We start from the raw sequence: 10,636 nt of genomic DNA, 5'->3' as shown, positions 1-10,636 counted from the left end.
CCATTGGCTCCTTTAGGGTGTCATACCCTTGCATATCTCCAAGGCCTAGCTCAAGCCTCACAGTAGATGCTCAATAAGCATGGGTTAGGAATGAATAGTTCATCGAGGAAGCTTTTGCAGTAAATACAGGTGATCAGCGACAATTTGATCTTTGTGAAAGTCCCTCCACTTGGGTGAGTAGGGACAAAACAAAAAGGATGAGAAATACTTCCTCTTCTCTCAAAGTAGAGAAGTCTAAAAACTTTCCAAATAATAATATAAACAATAATACAAGATACCCTCCCCCAATTCCATTTGCCAACATATCAAAGGTTTAGGCCATAATACTTTAAAACTGAAAGAGGTCTCCTAGGCCAACCTCCTCATTTTACAAGGAAGAAAGGAGAGGTGGAAGGTTTAAGCCCTTTGTCCAAGGTCACACAGCTAGTCCAAGGGCGGCCAGCAATCAGAGCTGGAAGTTGGGTCTCGGAAACCTTTCAGAGACTATGGTCATTTAACCAGACTTTTGGTAAAAATGTGCTATAATTTAAGTGTATCTTTTAAGAGAAAAAAAATGGAGTGTAAATGAAAGTATCAAAGTGGTGTTCTGATCACTTCACTCATCAACCCTTGCAGGGTAGTTCCCAGGCACGTGTCCTCTGGAAGACGCAATGCCGCCGACAGGTTGGTTTACGTCGCGCCATCAGTAATGCTGACCTAGCTATTTACTTATACCAATTTATATAGCAAGTACGGGACCAGCTGGGTAGTGCACTCCCAGCTGTTAGGAGGAGGCAAGCCGGTTGGCGCTTACCACCAGAGCGCATCTTGAGATAACAAGCAGGACTGGAGGTGGAAAAGCAATAGGGACAGAATGAATATGTGCAAGGGGGTTGTGCTAGGAAGTGGGTAGGAAGGTGTGATCAAATTACTGGAGGTTTTAGAAATTTAATATCAAGACAGAGGTAACCAAATAAAAATCCGACTCCTCCAGGCAGCCCTGGAAAGTTTGAAGGACTTATTTTGAGGGAGCGAGTCTTTGCAGCTCGCACCCCCATACTTGTGCCTCTCCCACCGCAATCTTCCTGGAGGACTGGGACCCCCTCCCGCTGCCCTAACCTGGGCGCGCAGCAGCCCGGCAGTTCCCGGAGTTTCTTCTTTTCCTTCCTTGATGGTCGAAGGGAAACACAAGCCCAAGCAGCCCTCGGGGCTCATCCATCAGTACCGGAGGAAAAGGGGGAGGAGAGAGGAGGCGGGAGGCAGTAGGAGGAGTTTCTCCGTGGCCCAGAGCCTTCAGTGGGGCTGACGGGGGAGGAGCGCCCTTCCCCCCGCGCGCTGATTGCTGAGGCATCCTGCCCATCCCCGCCCGCGTGTGTGAGGGCTAGCTAGTGCTCTGGGTCGGCCCGATGGGGGTAATCGAGGTTTTCAGGGACACCGAGCGGCGCTTTCCTCTTCCTAGTGAGTGAGGGAGGCAAGTCGGTGGCTGTCGCGCCTGGCCACTTTCCCGTGTGATTCCCGGAGCTCTTTTGCCGGAGGTGAAAGTCTCCAGCGGGTCCGGATGGCGTAGTTGAGCCGCTGCGCAGCAGCTGCCGGAGCTCGCGGCCCGCGAACGCTGGGCGGGGAAACTTTCCTCTGCCTTCCTTCCAACTTGCAGCGGGTGGATCTCCGCTTGACACACCGCCTCCGAGGTACGTGCCTGCCCAGCCCCGCAGTGCTGCAGTCCATGCCGGGACTACCCTGGGCGCACCGCTAGTCCAGCAGCACCCGTCCTGGCCGTGGGCACTGCAGGCTGCGCAGTGCTCTGGGCGCTGCGCCGGGTTCCGCGCCTGCTTCAAAGTCGGGTCGCTTCGGCGGCAGAGCCTGGATCCCGGGGCTTGGAAGGGTGGCGTGGATTGGGCGCCGAGGAGCCAAGGACCCATGGTCAGCGGTGCATGGGGAGCGGCCACCCTGATGGGCAGCTTGCTACTTTGAGCTGAGGCAGACTTTTCCACGCCTGTCCTCACTCTTCGCCGCAGGGCGCTCCGGCCACTTCCCACTGAGCGCGTGACAGCGTCGGTGGGAAGTTTGTTGTGGGTTTGCACTCAGTTGCCCTTGCAGAGGCGTGGGACTCCTGAACCAACCGGAGCTGCGCTCCCTGCGGGCCGCACCCTTAGAGTGCTCGCTGTGTGGGCGTCGGAGCCCTGCAGCCCAGTGCCCCCAAAGAACGCGACCCCCCCATCCCCCCGCCCCGTCCCCGTCCCGTCCCGTAACTTATTAGCCACCTTACCCAGTTTATTTTGAAGGCTTCTCTCGTTCAGTTGGTTAAAACAAGCTTGGGAATTTTGGATTGTTGCTAGGACAATCTGGTTGCAGTCTTGTCCTTACTGGAGTATTTGCCCCACTTTCCATAATCATGTAGTGTTGTAAACCGGCTTGTCAAACGTGAATCGCCTTGACAGAGTACAACTTAATAGACTTAGGGTCTAAAAAAAAAAAAAAAAGAAAAGCCAAGAGGAGAAAATCACTGTTTCCTTAGCTGTGAAATGGGAATTATAATAGCACTGGCCTCATAGGGTTGCTGTGTTAGTGCTGCTTGTCCAGAGCCCCGAGGTGACAGAAGAGCAAAAGAGGGTAGGGGATGGTAGGGCTGACAGACTGAGGTGGGGAGCCAGGCGTTTTCTGAACTCCATCTCCGAGAGAAATAAGCGAACTGTTAGGGAGGACGGTAGTCTCTGCAAGTAGCAAAGCACATGTCAAAACCTTTTAATTTTTCTGAAATGGTACGTTAGCCTGCAAACAGTTACTTCAGTGTGAAATTAGCACTTTCTTTTGCGTAATAATGATAGCTAACGTTTATTGAGCCCAAACTCTGTACCAGACACTCTCTTAAATGACTTTCCGACACAGTTGCATTTAATCCTCACACCAATTATATGGTAAACAAAGTAATAGCCCCATTTTACAGGTAAGATACTAGAGGTTAGTTACTTGCCCAAGCTCCTACACAACTTTCTCTTAGTTCTGACTCCAGAGTTAGCTTAGCCACTTAGCAGAGAGCAGCAAGTGCAGTCAGATTAGTGTGCAGTGCGTCCAGTCGTCTTCTCCCATTGTTCAGTTTCCCGTCTGAGTTGGACACATATCCTTTGAAACACAAATATGGTATGTGTGGTTAGTTGAGGTGATACAGGGGTGCCAAATCACAGCTCCTTTGAAACTGGTTCCAAGAAATTATCTATAGGACTGATTTGTGTTAATGAATATGGATCTTTACTCTTAATTTCTTTTATTAATTCTCCAGACATTGTTGGTCAGTGTTACTTGTCTTCCTTAGGAAACAGCTTGGGGTTAGCACAAGAGGCAGGGAAATAATTCTTACCCCCTTAAGGGCTATTAAAATGAAATTGATTTCATGCCATTGTGTCAGTTAAAGGATGTTGCTCTGTTTCTTGGTGTTCTCTGCTTTTGGCTTTAGTTCTGCATTGTTTAGTGTTTCAAGGTTTCAGCATTTTTTTTTTTTGCCCTTCAGTTTTACTTTTTCATTTGTCAAATTTAATTTTTCCTGTTTTGATGGAATCTGACCATTACATGGCAGTCTTGCTTAACAACTGTTGCTCCAGCTCATGTTTTTAAATATAAAAGTCACCAACTTACTTTTAAACCCCAGCACTTCAAAGGCAACCCCTGGGGAATTCATTGTTATTTTGAATATTAGCCAACAGGGGGAGCATAACACAGTATTGATGTCTATTAGGCTTGTAAACCAGTTTTTAGGGCATTAAGCACACATTTCAGAAATGGAAAATGTTTTGAATTTATCAGCAAAATAACCAAGTTGATTTCTGAGTTTACAATGGAGAGCTGGGTTTAATTTCAACTGATGACAATGAGAATGACCTTGAGGACAAGGCTTGCATGTTGGATATATGTCAACTCTGTGGTGGCTGGACAGATATTAAATACACATGTAGTTTTTTTCCTTAAGGGGTGACTGTAAAGTAGTTTTGTGTATTTTGAATAATATTTTAAATTATTTAGGAGAACAAGGAGTCCAGGATATCTTTGAATCATTGTGAATCTTTTTGTAATGATCCTCATTTGTCTTTTGTAAACAACTGCATGTTGTGAATTTATTCTCAGGGAGGTTGGTGCACATGCAATCCTATCATTTTCATTTTTCATTAATATCTTCCAAGTTCAAAACAAGAAGGGATTGTTACCCTGCATAACAGCATTTCCATCACTGTGCATTCTTCAGAAGCTAATATGTTAAGTTAGTATAGTAATACTTCAGAAGCATAGTTCAGAAGTTAGTATAGTAATAGTTCAGAATAGTGTGTCTATAGACACTCATACCTGTAAATATAATACAAACGATATTTAAGAATTAATATGTTTGGAAAAATATAGTCATGCTGACTTTTTAAAGAAGTTTTGGATCTCTGTAGTTTTGTAGGCCGGTTTCCTTTCTTGTTTCCTATGTATCAGGTACTATTGACTTAACTTTATTTCATTTACCAAGTTAGGGTCAAGGGGATCTTATTTTAAAATACCATAACTTTCAAATTTTAGTTGCTGCCTTCTAGATCTCAACAGTGCACTGAGACTTTAGAGTAGCATTTTAGTTAGGATCTAACTTAGCCTTCCGCACTCATCCATGCCACTCCATCAGCAAAGGTTTATCCAGCCCCAGCTCCCTCACAGGCTTCTGGCTCCTGGTCTTGGAGTTTAGCAAATTAATTGTCCTGTAACAATCCTCTGGCAGCAGGCGGCCAAGATACTTCAGGCTTCCTGGGGCTTTGTGGTAGAAACCCTTTATAGATTGACAAAATTGGTTTGTTTAAAGGAAGGTATTGTCCCATTCTTTTTTAAGTCTCAAAGGAATTAATCTTTGGCTTTTGCATGCAAACTTGGTCGTACCTTGTAAAAAAAATCAAGTGATGCTGGCTTTTCTGAAGACAGAATCCGGGTCTAAGTGCCCGGGGCCAAAGGACTCTATGTCCTTTGAGTAGTCCTAAAAAGGTGATTACTCCTGACTTCTTTAGTACCTAAGCGATGACCAATTTCCTGGCATCGTAAATCTGTAGAAAGTTCTGACTTTATATTTCAAGCTTCACAGACAGAACGGTCAGAATTTAGAGGATGACTGGTAAGTATTAACATTGCTGTAATATCTTTCTGATGAATTAGCTCTGTGGTCATTTCGAATTACCCTTGTTCTTGATTATCCATTTTAAAAATGTCTCCCCACCCCCGCTTCTTTCATTGCTATTGGGCAAACACACATTATGATTGTCAGGTTCATTAGTTAATGAGGACAGTCTTTATTTTTCCCCTCTTAATTTATTTTAAAAGTGATGCTATTGCTGTTTCAATCTGTCCTTTGGAGCATTTTCCTTGTATTTTAAAACTTCTTTTGAAATTTTAAAACTTAGAAAACCTTAACTACTTAAAAAATTTTCTTAATTGATTTTATTAAAAGAGGAAGAGGAGCGAGAGATAGAGAGAGATAGAGAAGGAGAGATGGAGAGAAAGAGAGAGAAATGTCTATTTTGTTGTTCCACTTAGTTGTGTATTCATTGGTTGCTTCTGGTGTGCACCCTGTGGGGAGATCAGACCCTCAACCTTGGCATGTAGGGGCTAATGCTCCAACCAATGGAGCTACCACACCAGGGCCAAAAAAGGTTAACTACTTTTTGCAATTTGCATACCTCAAGATAGATAAATGTTTGTTTGTTTTTAGATTTTATTTATTTATTTTTAGAGAGAGGGGAAAGGAGAGAGAAAGAGAGGAAGAGAAACATCAATGTTTGGTTGCCTCTCACATGGCCCCCACTGGGGGCTTCGTCTGCAACCCAGGCGTGTGCTCTGACTGGGAATTGAACCAGCGACCCTTCAGTTTGCAGCCCATGCTCAATCCATTGAGGTACACCAGGCAGGGATAAATGTTTTTAGAGATCTTTAATGTAAAAGTAATCTTATATTGCCTCTAGGAATTAGGAATGAAAAAGTGAATCTAGGTTATATGAATAGTTAGCTTTCCACAAATAACAGTTAGCCTTTCATAATTTCAGTGAGGGCGTTTGTGGCTTTGGAAGAATATTACTGCACCAAGATCCATGGCAGTAATTTCTCTGGTTCTACATCTCCAGAGTAACACTTGGAATGATAGCATTGTCTCTTTGTAGCATTTCATAAAACACAAGCTATTGCCAATTTGTTAGGATTCTAGTCAAGCTGAAATAAATCAACATAGCTTGGAAGGGGCTTATGAGAAGCATCTGGGTCGACTCCTTGGCTCTGTCCATTTCTAGATTTCTGGTTTTGTATCTTTTGAAACAGCACACTTGTTTGCTAACTGACATTGAGCTTTATTTCCTCTGTTTGCAAAGCCCTTGCATAGATTGAGCACAGATTTCCGAGCATTCTTCCTTCTCTTAGAGAAGAGCTAATGATTTTTATCTCTCAACTAAGACATGTACAATGTTTTGTGTTTGAAGCAACATTTATAAAAATTTTGCAAGAGGCCACGCTCATTTGGGCCTTATTTTACTTTATTCAGTTCTTCAGTTTTCCTGGCCAAACATTAAGTCTTAATAGGCTGACAAGTACAGGTATTGCTACAGGCCATGGAGGCCACATTTAAAACTGAAATTGTTCCTGAAGACCTGAAACAGGGGTTCTCCAGAACCCTGCCTGAGGCCATCCTGCTGTCTCCTGTCTATGATGGATTATCATCTGGTGTTTGTGCTGAAAGAGTCTTCAAGACTGGGAAGGAGACTGTGTGATAGTAGAGCGTAGCAAAGTTAATGTTAGGGTTTAAGGTTAAATTATTGCCACAATAATAATTTATTTATTTTTAAAATTTTATTTATTGAGAGAGACAGAGAGAAACATCGATTTGTTGTTCCATTTATTTATGCATTCATTGTTTCTGGTGTGTGCCCTGACTGGAGGTTGAGCCCACAACTTTGGTATATGGGGACGACACTCTAACAACTGAGCTACTCCTCCCATAATATAGAATTTAGAATTTAGAATTAAGTCTGAAATGTTAGCTCTGTCTTCACTTTAAGGAAAAGGAATGTAATACAGAAGCACATACTCTCTGTACCTCTTGGACACCAGACTCTGGGAAGAAGGGGGGCTTCAGAGTTGGGTGCCATTTGCAGAAGGGAGAAGGACCTGCTTCTTTGCCTGTCTTAGTGCACACTTCATTTCCCTGCTGCATGCTGAAGGCCAGGCTTGTGGGTGAAATTGCAGATGGGCCATTTGTAAAAACACATTTAAGTGGATTAGTCCTTGAAAAAATGATCTTTAGAAAGCAGTCTTTACAAATGCTAGTCCTTGAGTGTCCTGTGGATCAGAGGGCCCTGGGGGCACCCGCAGGTTCACAAGCTTGGCGACTTAACCTCCACTGACAGTAAGAACACCAGGTGGGGGGCCCAGCAGGACTTGGATTTCTTTCTTTTCTTTTTATTCTTACTACACCATTTTATTAATGGAAACTTGGTGTATACTTAATTCCATTTGCTGTGAGAAAAGATTCCCTTTTGGGAGTATAATTTGGTTAGCATTTTTAGTGAGCTATGTGCTTTCACAGTATGAAATTGGTCATTGGATGCAAAAATACACTGCTGGCTATTTGAAAATTCCTCATAATTAACTAACTATATGATGATCGCAGCAGCAGAATGTGGCTTTTTTTCATACTTGGAAGGTTATTTGAGGTGAAATACTTAGATCCAAACCTCAAAGCCCTGTATTTCTGTGGGTACCCTAAGTACTTTTGTGTGCTATTCCATGAGTTATCTCTTCTCTGTTTTTTTTTCTTTAACACAAAACCTACTCAAAAATAAAATTCTCTTCCAAGTATCCATAAAGAATAAATGTCTCATTTTGTTATGTTGGACTTTGTGCAGTTGACTGGCACGTTGCACTCCACTTTGAGGGAAAGCACCATTGACTCATTATAAACACTTTGCATCAGTGTGGTGCAAGGTCTTCCCCATGTGTGTGGGAGAAGTTTCTGATCTTCTAAATGGCCATGCTTACTATTGCTGGTCTCTTTCTGCCAGTGTTTCTGAGCAGACATTCCTCTTAGTTTTCTTATTTTTGTGTCTTTATAAAGATCATTAAGTGTCCCAGGTTCGATTCCCAGCCAGGGTACATTCCTGGGTTGCAGGCCATAACCCCCAGCAACCACACATTAATGTTTCTCTCTCTCTCTCTCTCTCCCCCTCCTTTCCCTCTCTAAAAATAAATAAATAAAATCTTTAAAAAAAAGTTTGTTAAAAAAAAAAAGATCATTACTTGTTGTGTGTTCATAGAATACCGTCTGAAGCATGAATAAGTACTTAGGCTGACAACCCGTGTTGTGGAGACACACCTGTCTTTCTGTTTTGAGAACATCATACTATCTGTTATACTTGCTGCGCAGCCATTGGAGGCATCATGCTTTTGACACAGGATCTAGGGGGAAGGATGATGATGCAATGCACAGTTTTTTGTATCTGCATCATGTTTAGTTTGTGGTATCTCTATTTCATTATTAGAGTGGTTGCTCTCTAAGATATTCAAGGTTTTAATTTCATTGTGTGTGGGCTAAGAAGGTTTCCTGTAGAACCAGTTCTACTAAATTCTTAAAAATGCTTCCAGAAAGCATACCTGGCTGGGTAGGGCTTTCCGTAATATTCCAGTGGGAGATTCTGCACACAAAGCAGGGTTCTACTTAGCCTGACTGGGTGGGGAGGCTAGAGAAGGGAGGGGAGTGTCTAATTTGTTAGGAGGAAATTCATTCTTGCATGATGATAAGGGGTTTAAATGTATTCAAGTAGGTACCTAGATAAGAGGTTTGCAAAAGAAATTTTGCTAAGGTTGAGGTTCTGCAGTTGGCGACTCCTACAACCCTAAAGATTCTGTTCTCTGAGGCCAGGAAAAAGCAGTCTGGTTCCAATTATATATCACAAAAATAGGGAGATTAGGCCAAGAAAAATGATCATTTGGTTGTTGGGTTGCTTTTTTTTTTTTGTAGAGAGTAAAGGAGAAAGGGTAGTAGATGCACTTTAAAAAATCTGTTAGTTTTTATATTGGCTTTCAAATTTTTCTCAAGCATTCTATATTAGAAATTAAGAGTAGTTTTAGGGTTAAAGACTCTCCCTTCCTTAATCTTCTTTTTGTTTTTCAGAGAACAAACAGAAGAGCAGTTAGGCCATTTCTGCTGATACTTAGTGGTTTGGTCCCAGTGTTCTGGGACTGACTGGTGTTTTTGGTAAAGCCTTTTCCTGACTGAATGGTGTCAGGTTATGGGCTCCCAGCATCATACCAAGGAAATGGTGCTATGGATTTTTTTTTTATTATCCTTTTTGCACTTCCTTGAACAGAAATATAGTCCTGCTTCTTAGTATGATTTTGCTGGGGGAGAGAGACTAGGGATGCTAGTTTGAGAAGAATGCAAAGGTGAGAAGCCTAACTGGAAGTTTGATGATGAGTGGGTGAGTGTATTGTCCTCAGCACTTGTCAGAAGCAACTAGCCTTTCTTAAAACCTGCTACTAGTTTCAGGATTAGTGGTCCCATGAGACCCAGGTGTTAACTAAGAGAATATCACCCCCAGCAGACCTTAGTTCCTGTTTCTCACACCTTACACCTCCTCAGAGTGTTGAATAAAACTTTTCTGGTGGTACAGAATCTTTGATAACAACAGGGTATGCCAGGGCTGGTGGTGTTTAGCTATTGGCTCTTTTTTTCTCACCTCCCATGACCTCCTTGGCCTCCTGCAGTTGGGCTCCCACGCCCACCACACTGGGACAGGGTGCTAGAAAAAGCGCAATGTGCAAAATTCTGCACTTGTTCTCAGTCAGCATCCTCATTACCCTCTCTCTGATGAATTCACTGCTTTACCCTCCTATTTCCCCCATGTTTTATTATCTTGGCTTTCCTTTACCTTCTTCATCTCTGTTCAGATTTCCTTTTAGGTGCTTGATCCTCAGGTGTTGGCATTCTCCAGGGTTCCATTTTTCCTTTCTTTTCCCTTCTCAGTCACTTAGTTGCTCATGTTTCCATGCCTCAGTGGCCACGCCTATTCCAGGAACTTCTGCTTACTTGCTTACTTCCCCAAGCTGAAGCCCACTAATCCCACGGTGTCATACCTGTAAGCAGACCTCATTTGTTCTTTTCTTCTCCATTTGCAAATCATCATCTCACCTGGGTAGGCATCTTCCAGTTTGTTTTCTTCACTTCAATGTCCCTATCTCAAATTATTCATTTATTATGGTTGATAAACAAATTATGGATAGAAAATACAGATCTGTTTTTGTTTCTTACATTTTAAAAATCTCTGCTGTTCCATAATCCTTGGCATGGGATGTCTAGTTTATTAACAACAGAGCATTAGTCTACTTTTTCAGCCATTTCTCCTTCACTTCCTCTGCGAACCTCACTGTGCTCATACTGGGTTCCTCATGATTTTCAAAGCACACCCTGTGCTCTCATGTCCCATTCCTTTCATACTTATCCCTTCTCTAGCACCCCCTTCTTTCCCTTCTCTCTGGGGGCCCCCAGCTTACTGATCCAGGAAAACTCCTGCTGTTAGCTTCTCTGGTGATGCTTCCTGTGGCTCATCCTGATGGGCAGTTGGTTGCTTCCCTGTTAAGTACCACACTTGTCTGGCTGCCTCATGAG

The 10,636-nt window shown here is 43.0% G+C and overlaps 1 protein-coding gene across 4 annotated transcripts in view; it reads left to right on the top strand.

Annotated features, from left to right (window-relative positions):
• Positions 1–1,297: 1,297 nt before the first annotated feature.
• TGFBR3 (transforming growth factor beta receptor 3) overlaps positions 1,298–10,636 on the top strand; it is a 198,913-nt gene continuing 189,574 nt past the window's right edge. For 3 of the 4 annotated variants that reach the window (XM_036026412.1, XM_036026413.1, XM_036026411.1), the window contains exon 1: positions 1,535–1,667. The gene's annotated coding sequence lies outside the window, so the exon portion shown is untranslated. Of the gene's footprint in view, positions 1,668–10,636 lie in introns of all 4 variants that reach the window. The other variant, XM_028511425.2, reaches the window with a different exon arrangement.

Source organism: Phyllostomus discolor, chromosome 5 (genome assembly GCF_004126475.2).
Source record: "Phyllostomus discolor isolate MPI-MPIP mPhyDis1 chromosome 5, mPhyDis1.pri.v3, whole genome shotgun sequence".
NCBI lineage: Eukaryota > Metazoa > Chordata > Mammalia > Chiroptera > Phyllostomidae > Phyllostomus > Phyllostomus discolor.
The sequence above is the reverse complement of the archived record's forward strand: the minus strand, read 5'-3'. Positions and strand labels throughout refer to the sequence as shown.